Below are 13170 nucleotides of genomic sequence, written 5' to 3'. Positions count from 1 at the left end.
AGACAGAAATGGAAGTGGTCCAACCAATTTTGTCCACAATTTAAGAAAGCACGGAAACATGTGAATAAATCTGTTTCTGCTTACATGAGAGACTATGGAATGGGTTCAATATACAACAACAACTTGCGTTACAACATGCAAGATATCTACAGAGGAGATGGTGTGCACTTCTCAGATGAGGGGAATAGAATATTCCTCCTGAATTTAAGACTGTGCATTGGTACCTACTTGTAGGTACCTAAATCAGCCACACAACCCAAAAGCTCTTTTCAGGGCTACCCTACCTCTGATCACTCAAAATGATTATTTTACTCTTACTTTTTTCACTGTTTTTCACCAAAGTACGCTCCCCGGTACGCTCCCCGGTACGCGTACCGGGCGCTCCCCCTGCAAAAAATTTTAATTTTTTTTTGGGCCTATATGGCCCTCCTAAGACCCCCTCAGAAAACCTAGGGGGTCAGTGGGTGGCTACCATGCCCCCTTATACCCATTCCCAACGTTGTTTGTCCTCCATTTTCTGTCTCAAATCTACCGAAACACAAAATGGAGGACTTGGTAGCGCTGCCGGTACGCGTACCGGGGCGCGCACCGGTGAGCGCTCCCAACATTTTTAAAAGTTAATTTACATAAAAACCTCTGTAGAGAAGTTCACCAAATATAGAATAGGCAATACTACATACCAGTCCCTACCATTTTCACAAACTTGGTGGAATTCCATTGAGCCATTTGGCCTGTAGCCCCGTCTAAATATCCTGAGGTAAATTACATGACAAAAACACATCTGAAGTGTTAGAATTTACAACCAATTAAAATGTTACTTTCATGTTCAACTATTATTTCCTGACATTTGATTGGTTATGTACGTGAATATATATAAAAAAAGAGAGGGAAACACAGCCATTTTGACTACTACTTCCTGAAGTACACTTGAAAAGCATTTTCACTGAGAACTTCAACTGCTTTCTCAAAGGTAAGTTGTTATTTTGGAAAGTGAAGTATGTTGTGCACTTTAAGTTAATTTGGAAAACATGTTCTGATAGTTATATACTATCCCTCTGTAATAGTTATAGATTGAGATAGGCTTCTCTGTTATAGTTATGGATAGAGTTAGGCTTGTCTTCTATAATTATGAATTTACTTAGGCTTTATCACATACACTTTTTTATATTTCTACTTCCTGCCTGATACCATACACTGCCCAAAGATAACTTCACTGTTAAAAAATTAAAACTACCTGTCTGAACTTAAACCCAACAGTGCCCTATTTGTACTGATATATGTATTTTTTATGCAATTTACAGCAAGAAAATGGAAGGAGAACAGAATATTTCTTTCGAAATTGTTCTGGAGAACAACCCTGAAGAAATTATTGATGACAATGATGACTTTGATATTATGGATGAGTCACTGGACCATGAATTAGTTCAGTGTGTGGAAGCAATAGAATCACAGAATGAAAATGAGGGCATTCCAGACAATATATTGTTAGAAGTTTTATTAAATTTTGAAAAAGAATCCGAAAAATAAATTTATATTTAATAATCAAAAATTGTTCGAGACATTATTCATTTTTATATGTAATTCATAAATTAGTACCAAATTGATTATAATATAAAGTCAGACTTATAGTATACTGTGCAACTTTTTTGTGTTACATAGTAATTTTGCTCACAGTTACTTCCTTTCTCCCACTTTATTATCTCCAATGTGTATTTGACATCTCTTTTTCATCTCCTGCCTCCATGTTGTTTCCGCTTTCCTGACAGACTATGATATGGATTCCATATACCACAATAACTTCTGTAACAACATGCAAATTATCTACAGAGGAGATGGTCTACATTGAATTTAAGACTCTGCATTGGTACATACGTGTTGGTACTTAAAACACCCAAACAACACAACAACTCTATGCAAAGCTACCCTACCTCTACGCACTTTAAATTATTATTTTACTGTTTCACTGGGTTTTCCGCATGGTACGCTCCCCGGTACGCTCCCCGGTGCGCATACCGGGCGCTCCCCCCGCGAAAATCGAAATAAATTTTTTTTTATTTGCCCCGCGGAGCCTTTTATGGCCCCCACATCAAACCTAGAGGGTCAGGGGGGGGTCTACCCTGCCCCCTTTTGGTCATTTCCCCCTTTGTTTTTGCCACCTCTTGTGTCTCGATCCTACCGAGACACAAGATGGTGGCCGCTCCGGACTGTTTGGAATGTTTACAGACACCCGAAAGCCAATCAGCTCTCCGCGCGCGAACTCGCGGTGCACGCCAGGAGCACTCCCCGGTGCGCGTACCGGGGCGCGGCTATAGATATATATTTTTTTTTAAGCCCAAATTACTCAAAATCCACTGGAGCACATATCTTGAGACATGGCAAAGGCACATCGGGCTACCAGTCCCTACAATTTTGCCAAGTTTGATGAAAATCCATTCAGCCGTTCGAGCTAAAAGTGAGTCCAACCGCCCTATGGAAATTAACATGGGGAAAACACGTTATGGGACCCCTTTTATCTCGGCCCTCGATTGACGAATCCCCCCCAAACTTTCAGGGAAGGATCGGAGAGCCGCGAGGCAAATTTGAGGAAAAGTTCAGGCAGATTCCTCAACCGGCGCCAAAGTTATTCCCAATAGAATGTTGCGATTTCCCTATGGAAAACAATCCTAACTATAACTACCTACTGGCAACCGCTCAACACTGGAGGGCACTTCCACAAACTCCTGGACGCCGCTGCAGCAAAGAACACGAGACCCAAAATCAGGTGAGCTTCTTATTTTATTCGCACCTTCGTCAGCATAACGTTTCGGCCTGTACAGAGGCCTTGGTCACATGACACAGGGAGAGCGTGATCAAAATTTAAAGTGCAAGTGCTCGAATTTTAAGGCATACGATTGGACAATAGCTAGTCTTCAAGAAACATCATAGAAGACAGACTTAATGAGATACCTCCTGGGATAATCCCAATCACTTATCCACATTACATTCGAATTAAAGTGACACGTGCATTTCCAATTAAACCCTGTTCTAGTTCATATCATTAATAATTTAAGACATGAAAAATGACGGGTTAAACCAACATTACCGAATGATATTTTTCAGAAAACATGTTAAACGGATAATCCAATTTATCAAAAAATGGGAAATCAGTTGCCACCAAATGATTCTCACGTGCTGGCAAATATATAATATGCCAACTAATCACTGTATATATATATATATATATATGAAAAGGGCCTGCTCCCATCACATCCAGATCCTACCAGGGATTCTAACTGACTCTCTGAAATCTGTGTGCATTGGAACCTACTATAGGTGTGATTGTAACCTACTATAGGTGTTCAATGAAAGCTCAATGTGAGTACACATCCCAGCATGCTGAATGAAGAAATCAAGTACGCAGTTGAACCCAGCATGTAGTATAAAGAGCGCTCCAATGAGTACAGGAGAAATGCCTCTGAAGAATTGGTACGTTGGCCACAGAAACGCGTCACGCAGTACAACAAACTTGGATTGCTGGGGGCTGAAACATGGTATCAAATGACAGACGAACTGTCAAGTGCATCTTGAGAAGCTTTGGCGTTTCTTAGATAAAATTATGACATGCGTGCCGTCCCGTGCAAGATGCACCATCTCGAAGGAATGAGAGCCTGAGGGAGAGGAACCTTCCTGCTCCGGATTCCAGCACAGTGCGTCTTGATGAAAAGTGCCTGCTCCCATCACATCCAGATCCTACCAAGGATTCTAGCTGACTCTCTGAAATCTGTGCAACTTGAAACCTTCTACCGGTGTTTAATAAAAGCTTGATGTGACTGCACAATCCAGCATGCTGTATGAAGAAATCAAGTCCGTAGTTGAACCCATAAGGGGTTTTTCAACCAATCAGCTATGTAGTATAAGAGTGCTCCAATGTGTACAGGAGAAACGCCTCTGATGAAGTGGTACATTGGCCACGAAAACGCGTCAGGCAGTACAACAAACTTGAATGGCTGGGGCGGGCTGAACCCTGATGCCGGATGGCAGACGCACTATCGAGTGCACCTTGAGAAGCTTCCATGTTTGTTGAATACAAAAAAAAAAGCGATGCTCTAGTTAAATCAAGTCCAGAGGTAATTACCAGCACTACCTGGTTGCAGGCGAGTAAGGGTTTCAGGAAGTGCTCCTCATGCAAGGCCTGCAACCACGGGGTGAGTCGTGCAGAATACATTGCACCTTTTTCTGAGAACCCCGCACTATCCACAAACAGCTGACGTGCAAGACTGAGTTTGCGGTATATGTGCTGGAGTGTCCATGTGGCCTGCAATGTGTTGGTAGTATCAAGTTGCAGGTCCACAAATGGATACTCCAGCACATCAGGGCCATTAACACCAGTGATGCCGCTTACCCAGTCGTACGCCATTTTAAGGACTTTCATGGCAATAACAGTCAGCTGTTGCAATACTTTGTTATTGACGCAGTTTCCCCCCCTGAAAAGGGGTGGGAATCGTGAAGCTATTTTACGAGCACTGGAAACAAGATATATTGTGGATCTTGATTGTAAGTCCCCTCTGGGCTTCAATGCTAGCAAAGATTTTTATACCTGTCTGTAATCTCCATATCATAATACCACGGTAGCACCTTAGTAGATTGAAGAATCAACAATGAGTTTTAAGCTAACTCCCTCTTCACTCTAATATCTTGATGAGGAGAGGTTTATAGGTGCTAGTCTCTCAATGTGCACTGTGTCAGTGGTTTTTAATTAACAAAATTCGTTTTTAACACTTTTTATTATAAGAGTTTGTTCTCTTATATTATTCTTTTTGCACTTGTTTTGCACATTTATTTGCACAGATGTTACATGTTGTTTAAACTAGCATTGCCACATGGTTATTAATGTTCACATCTATTGATTTCATATGTTGATACAGATTTTACCCACTTGGGTCTTATCGTATTAGGGCCTAGCCTTATTTTTTTATTAACTGTATCAATTTTGCACTGATCTATATGTCATGAATTTATTCAGTGATATTTTTAATACGTTTTACACAATTGTGTAAAGGACAGTTATTTTTTGCAGTCTTTTACAAAAACGTATTTTTAGAGGCAGCTACACTAATATTTATGAGGTTTTTTACATTGATTTTTAAACCCATGTGTAGTATTTTGTTTATTTCTATCCATGGTGGGAACTGTGAGTACCAATCATGTAACAGCACTTATTGCACTTTGCACTTTAAAAACTGACTGCTCGACCAATAGCGAAATGTGATCAAGGCCTCTGGGCAGGCCGAAACGTTATGCTGGCAGGTCGTGATAAAATGGAGTAAAACTATTTTCACCTGCAAACCTTTGGGTCGGCTCTCGTTCCTTTCTCCAGCGGTGTCCCTGTGCATGGAGGATTGCTGGGGGGTTTTTGGTTCGAATTCATGTGGCAGATATATATATATAAATATATATATATATATATATATCCAAGAAAAGTTGCCTTTCGAGTGAGAAGCCACACAACAGGATGTTCTATTGCCAAAAATTCTTTAATGGGAGGTTAACAACGAGGAAAAACAGCCATGCCTTCCCAAATGAAAGTCCAGCCAGCCGACGCATTTTGTGGTCAACACCACTTCTTATGGGGCAACGAAACTGAAGGGGCAGCATCACAGCGAATTTTAAAGCACCCCACCATGATAATAAGACTCAGCTTCATGGGCGTGGCTACACCTGTAGCCCGATGGTCTTTGTAGTGCACCGTGTTACTCCCGTGAGATGCCGTGATTGCGCCCCCAAACTTGTTTAATAAAACACCTCAGTGGACGGCGGGACAAAGCTCAGGTCCCCGCTGCCATGTTCTTCCTCCATTAAAAGGCTCCTGTCCCATTCGCCGCTGCGCTATATGGCGTCGTTGCAGGAGTGCTGCACCAGCACCGGGGCTCACTCAGCGGCCAAGGCACGCTGATAATTCATCCAACAAAAGTTGCCTTTCGAGTGAGGAGGCACACGACAGGATGATCTATTGCCAAAAATTCTTTAATGGGTGTTAACAACGAGGAACAACTGCCCTGCCTCCCCAAATAAAAATCCAGCCAGCCAACGTGTTTCGTGGTCAATACCACTTCTTCAGGGGCAAAGGGACTGAACGGGCAGCATCCCAGCAATTTTTAAAGCACCACACCATGATAATAATACTCCGCTTCATGGGCGTGGCTACACCTGTAGCCCAATGGTCTTCGTAGTGCCCCGTGTTACTCCCGTGAGATGCCGTGATTGTGCCCCCAAATTTGTTCAATAAAACACCTCAGTGGGCGGTGGGACAAAGCTCAGGTCCCCGCTGACACGTTCTTCCTCCATTAAAAGGCTCCTGTTCCATTCGCTGGGGCGCCATATGGCATTGTTGCAGGAGTGCTGCACCAGCACTGGGGTTCACTCAGCGGCCAAGGCACGCCGCTAATTCATCCAACAAAAGTTGTATTTCGGGTAAGGAGCTACACGACAGGATGTTCTATTGCCAAAAATTCTTTAATGGGGGTTAACAACAAGGAACAAAAGCCATGCATCCCCAAATGAAAGTCCAGCCAGCCGCCACGTTTCATGGTCAACACCACTTCTTCAGGGACAAAGGGACTGATGGGTCAGCATCACAAGCGATTTTTAAAGCACCACACCATGATAATAAGACTCCGCCTCATGGGGGTGGCTACACCTGTAGCCCGATGGTCTTCGTAGTGCCCCGTGTTACTCCCGTGAGATGCCGAGATTGAGCCCCCAAACTTGTCCAATAAAACACCTCAGTGGGTGGCGGGACAAAGCTCAGGTCCCCGCTGACATGTTCTTCCTCCATTAAAAGGCTCCTGTCCCATTCACCGCGGTGCCATATGGCCTCATTGAAAGAGTGCTGCACCAGCACTGGGGCTCACTCAGCGACAAGGCACGCATCTAATTCATTTAATAAAAGTTGCCTTTCGAGTGAGGATCCACACCACAGGATGTTCTATTGCCAAAAAATCTTTAATGGGCGGTTAACAACGAGGAGCAACAGCCATGCCCCCAAAATGAAAGTCCAGCCAGCCGACGCGTTTCGTGGTCAACAACACTTCTTCAGGAGAAAAGGGACTGAAGGGACAGCATCACAGCAATTTTTAAAGCACCACACCATGATAATAAGGCTCCGCCTCATGGGCGTGGCTACACCTGTAGCCCTACGGTCTTCGAAGTGCCCCGTGTTACTTCCGTGAGATTCCGTGATTTCGCCCCCAAACTTGTTCAATAAAATACCTCAGTGGGTGGCAGGACAAAGCTCAGGTCCCCACTGACACATTCTTCCTCCATTAAAAGGCTCCTGTCCCATTCGCCGTGGCGCCATATGTTGTTGCAGGAGTGCTGCACCAGCACAGGGGTTCACCGCTAATTCATCCAACAAAAATTGCCTTTCGAGTGAGGAGCCACACGACAGGATGTTCTATTGCCAAAAATTCATTAACGGGGGTTAACAACGAGGAACAACAGCCATGCCTCCCCAAATAAAAGTCCCGTCAGCCGACGCGTTTTGTGGTCAACACCACTTCTTCAGGGGCAAAGGGACTGAAGGGGCAGCATCACAGCGATTTTTAAAGCACCACACCATGATAATAAGACTCCGCTTCATGGGCGTGGCTACACCCATAGCCCGACGGTCTTCGTAGTGCCTCGTGTTACTCCTGAGAGATGCTGTGATTGCGCCCCCAAACTATATGTATGTACTATATATATATATATATATATATATATATATATATATATATATATATATATATATATATATATATATATATATATATTCACACAAAGAAAGCTCCTTCCGGACTATCTGGGTCCCAAGGAGAGTGGTGCACACACCGGCGGAGCACACAGGACAATCAATATTCTCAAAGTTTTGGCAGTTAAGCGCGCTCTCAGTAATGCACTACTCTGCAAAAGTAAGTATCCACCGTAGTGTTTATTCCACAACGCCTTTCGATTCGCAAAGAATCTTGATCACGTGAAATGTGCAACTCATACAGAGAGACTGAAATAGCCAGAAAGTATGGAAAGAAAAAAATGACCAATGCATGATACATGGCAGACATGTTGGAGTGGCAACAAAGTGTAAAGTAAGCATAAAATACATTTAGTATACACAAATATACACTGTATAGTACATCTGAGCCACCTCATCGAAGGACATGCAATAGAAAGTGTATAACGTACTGCAAAACAGGAATAATGCACATAACATTCTTATTCAATCATGGCAGTTAGAGTCACTGCGCATGTTCAAAACAAAACAAAGAAAACTTTATCAGAGGCTGTAGATACAAACAAAGCATGTCCGTTGAAAGTTACGGTGACTGTCTGTTCTATCATGCCTCAAGAGTAATAGATGGTACGTGCACTCATCAGAGTCCAATGGACGGTAAAATCAGCGGCAAGTGCCGCTGAATGTTGTAGACTAAAGGGCAAGTGACAAAGCTATGTCAACAGCTAGTGCATAAAGGTGCATATCATGCGGTACATTCATCTCATGACCACAGGTTCCCTCGGGCAATAAAACTCCAGCCTCACAGCATGTCACAAGGGTAAGTGCCCTGACCTCGTGTTGTAGTGCAGTTCCTATATTTCCAATAGGCTCTGCACATTGGAATAACATATCCTGTAGATTTGACGTAGGACTCAGGTCGACTAGGTCTCTATCGAATATATTAGACTTAATTGTGAGTGCCAGCTAGCTCAGAGGTCACTTGAAACTTTCTCGAATAAACAATAAGGGATTAGTTTCTGACAACTGAATAAACATAACAACTTTGTTTCCCCAAGAATAAAACTGATCTTCAGAGTCATGGACACAATAGATAGATATTTTACTAAGTCAATTGTGCATGCTTCTTTTCATCTGAGGTGCAGAGAAATAGAGAGACGGGCGTTTTCAATAAAAGGGTTTATTGAACAGTCTTCTTTCTCATGCAAATAAATTGAACTGCTACAATCGTAATACTGGTTGCAAAGTATAATGCATAGAGTAAGAAGAGTATTATAATATAATACTGTAAAAGCATTGTATTGGTCCTAGACCATAGATAAATACACACATAAATAACAAAGGCTCAAAGTACTCAACCTGTGCTTCTAAAACACACCTACCCTAATCTACCTAACCTAAGTCTAGTACGAGGGAAGAAGTAAGTGAGGTGTAGCATAGGTTTAGTTTTTCTTTGCCAAGAATCTAACCAAGATTTCTCTTAGGGTCTAATCTGCTCCGTTCCTTGGTTTTAGAATGAAGGAGGTCTGGTATCTCTGTCTCGGGACTCAATTTCACAACACCCCGCGAGGGGAGCTTGGAAACACTGGAGCTGGACACTCAGCAAGCGAAAGGACAGCCTCTCTGCAGTGCGTCAGCTGGAAGGTCGGCTTCCTTCAGCACTTGCTGTAGCGAGCTGCGTCGGGCATGTAGATAGTCGAGCTGCTCCGAACCACCGTGCGTTTGCTAGGGCAAGTGTAGGCATATTTATACCTTGAAGGTGCCTAGTTTGACGTAAAGTCGGGCATAATAACGTCATCAAAGAACCCCAAGGGAATGGTAGTTCTTTGAAAACTCCACGATTTCAAGGACAAATCAATATTCAAGCAGGGTGATTTCCCTGACTGCTGAAGCCGAGTTTTCCAAGAAATCGTTGTGGCTTTTTAGAACTAGTGGAAGTAGCCATGCCTGTATTTTGACTGGATGGGTTATGTCTAAATATGGGCAGGATTTCTGTGTCTATCTAAGGGCAATGTGAATTGTACCTATATAAGGGCATGAATCGGTAATTTTCACTCGGATCCTAAAACGCCATTCAACAGTGTGAACCAGTCAAGTTTTTGTGCAAGTGAGGTGTAAATACCAAAGCACGAGAAACCAACAGCTTAACAATAAAATAAAATGAAAAGAAGATAACAGGCAGGTGCCCAAAGGCTGGAAGAAGTCCATCCAAGAACACTGTCCTATTGTGATACACTGTGGAGACAGGGCCCTGTCCCCAAAATGTTCATACACAAACATACTGGATACTGTCTCTCCTACATGAAGACGTGCTCATTGGAGAAAGAATAGGTGGCATGTGCAGGTGATTATAGGTGAAAGAGCCCCTTCCTTTCGACCTGTGTAAGAAAAGAACAGAAAAAGGGAAGGTTAAAATGGTGCAAACACATGGTATCCACAATAGAAGTAAAAATGGAATACTATAGTTAGATGACATGCAAGAAACTAGGAAATAGCTGTTCTAATACTATCGGGGGAAGAAGAACAAGACATCATGTATATAAATTATGAAAGGTACGAGGGAGCATGCACGTTATACATGCCCGTAGACCCGTCAAAACAAAACCTCCAGCAGTACAGAGAGAGAAAAGAGCGAAAGAAGAGAGGTAAAAATGTTCCTCAATGGACATGTAAGGAAATAAGTAACTCCTGATCGAGTGGTCTACAGAGAATTAGTCATATTTAAGATGCATGGCTAGTTCCTCGTCCTGGTTAAGTCCACCTGGGGTCTTAGTCTGGAAGTTGATGATGTGTTTGGACTACCTCTCTCTCTGAGTGAGAACCCTGTTACCACCCCGGGAATCTCTGTTCACCTGTTCAAGGATGAAAAAACCAAAGCTGGAAGCGTTGGAGAAATGTTAATCTTGAAAATGACGTGCTACAGGGAATTTTTGGTCAAGGTTGGTAATGGCTCTGTAGTGCTCTAATACACGTTTTTTGGCCATCAATGGGGTGCTGCCAATGTACCAAAGTTTACATGTACACGTTATGGCGTATATGACAAAAGTAGAGCTACAAGTAAGGAATTGTGTTATTTCCTTTCTAACCCCGTTGTATTCTACATGATTGTGGAATTTGCTGTTTTTGCAGGCTTTACAATGGCCGCAGGGGAAATACCCCTGAGACCATGGAGGTTTCTGTCAGGATTGATGGTGATGTCGCTAAGTACTAACAAACCCCTGATGCTGTTGCCTCTTCTGTATGTTACGTTTGGTCTATTGGGTAAGGTGTCCCTGATGACATTGTCGGTTTTGAGTATGTCCGAATTTTTTGTCAGGATGCGCTTGATGTCCCTGGAGTCTGAACTGAATGTCATGATCATTCTAGTGTTTTCTCTATCCATGTCAGTGTGTAATGCTGGTGTGTCCACAATGGTCAGTGATCTGTCCTTAGCGTCAGCCCTCTCCTTGGCCTTCTTGAGCACCCAGGTAGGGTAACCCCTCTCTCTGAAGCTTTCAATCATGGTATCCCTCTATAGTTGGTAGGCCTCATCAGTGTTACAAATTCTCTTTGCCCTCAGCAGCTCACCATAGGGGATGCTCCATTTGAGAGCCTCTGGATGGCTGCTGAGGGCATGGAGAACACTGTTGCCTGCTGTCGACTTCCTGAATAGAGCAGTGTGTACTTGATTGTGTTTGATCTTTAGGCTGGCATCCAAGTACTCAGTCTTCATGTTACTTATGTTGCCACTCAGCTTTCTTTCCATTGTTTCTGTCCATTCCAATCTCTCTGTTTGAGTTGCACGTCTCACGTGATGAAGATTCTTTGCGAATCGAAACGCGTTGTGGAATAAACACTATGGTGGATAATTACTTTTGTGAAGTAGTGCATTACTCAGAGCGCGCTTAACTTCCAAAACTTTGAGAATATCTATATATATAAAAACGAAAGTATGTCTGTCTGTCTGTCTGTTTGTCCTTTATGCATTACTACACCATTCATCTGATCGCCATGAAATTTTGGGAAGTTGTTGAGTACACTCCTGCGAAGGTTTCTGGCATAATATTTATTTAAATATCGGCCACCCAGGGCCCTCATAATCTTTCGAATACTGAACTACGCATCAGACGGAAAAACAAAAAATTGTGTATCCACAAGCACTCGAATAAATAAATAGAATTAGGAAGTTGTTGAGTACACTCCCGCGAAGGTTTCTGGCATAATATTTTTTTAAATATGGCCCCCCAGGGCCCTCATAATCTTTCGAATACTGAAGTACGCATCAGACGGAAAAACAAAAAATTGTGTATCCACAAGCACTCGAATAAATAAATAGAATTAGGAAGTTGTTAGAGTACACTCCCGCGAAGGTTTCTGGCATAATTTATTTAAAATATCGGCCTCCCACGGCCATCATAATCTTTCTAATACTGATGTACGCACCAGACGGAAAAACAAAAAATCGTGTATCCACAAGCACTCGAATAAATAAATAGAATTAAATCACCATTCATCCGATTGCCATGAAACTTTGGGAAGTTGTTGAGTACACTCCCGCGAAGGCTTCTGGCATACATTTTTTTTAAAGATATCGGCCCCCCAGGGTCCTCATAATCTTTCGAATACTGATGTACGCACAAGACGGAAAAACAAAAAATCGTGTATCCATAAGCACTCGAATAAATAAATAGAATTAAAACAGCATTCATCCGATCGCCAGGAAACTTTGGGAAGTTGTTGAGTACACTCCCGCAAAGTTTTCTGGCATAATACTTTTTTAAATATCGGCCCCCCATGGCCCTCATAATCTTTCGAATACTGATGTACGCACCAGACGGAAAAACAAAATATTGTGTATCCACAAGCACTCACATAAATAAATAGAATTAATGCGACACCTTGAAATGTTTTCCATATTAAAAAGAATAAGTTTCAATAAAAATGACACAATGTAAATTGAATGTTATCATTAAGAGTTTCCTTGAATTTCCTTTCTTCGGAGATCGCAGCAACGCGCGACGGGTAAGCTAGTATAGATATATAAACAAATATTTCTGCCCTCCAAATGAAGCTGCACTCTCCGTGGGGCTTGTATTAAAAGAGAGAAAGGGGCCCATTAGGAAGTCGGGCAGATTGCCCCCGCCAGGCTGGTGGTAGCCACCGCCAGCCTGGTGGGGGCAATCCACCCGACATCCACTTATAAATGTCCTCCGCCATATTAGTATGGTGGGGGGACCGGGGCGGACAGAAAGACCGTCCGCCGTTTTTCAGTCCTTTGTGAATGCCTCACATTAATCATCCAATAAGAGTGAAGCACTGAGCTTAAAGGAAATGGATGTGAAATTGACTAAACCTTTATTGAATCAACATTGAGAAAGGCACTAATCACCAAAAAAGGCTGTGGGATTTCGACATAGATTCGTTGGATGGTAAACAAGATTTAC

Source organism: Lissotriton helveticus, chromosome 4_1 (genome assembly GCF_964261635.1).
Source record: "Lissotriton helveticus chromosome 4_1, aLisHel1.1, whole genome shotgun sequence".
Classification (NCBI taxonomy): domain Eukaryota; kingdom Metazoa; phylum Chordata; class Amphibia; order Caudata; family Salamandridae; genus Lissotriton; species Lissotriton helveticus.
Note: the sequence above shows the minus strand (reverse complement) of the source record.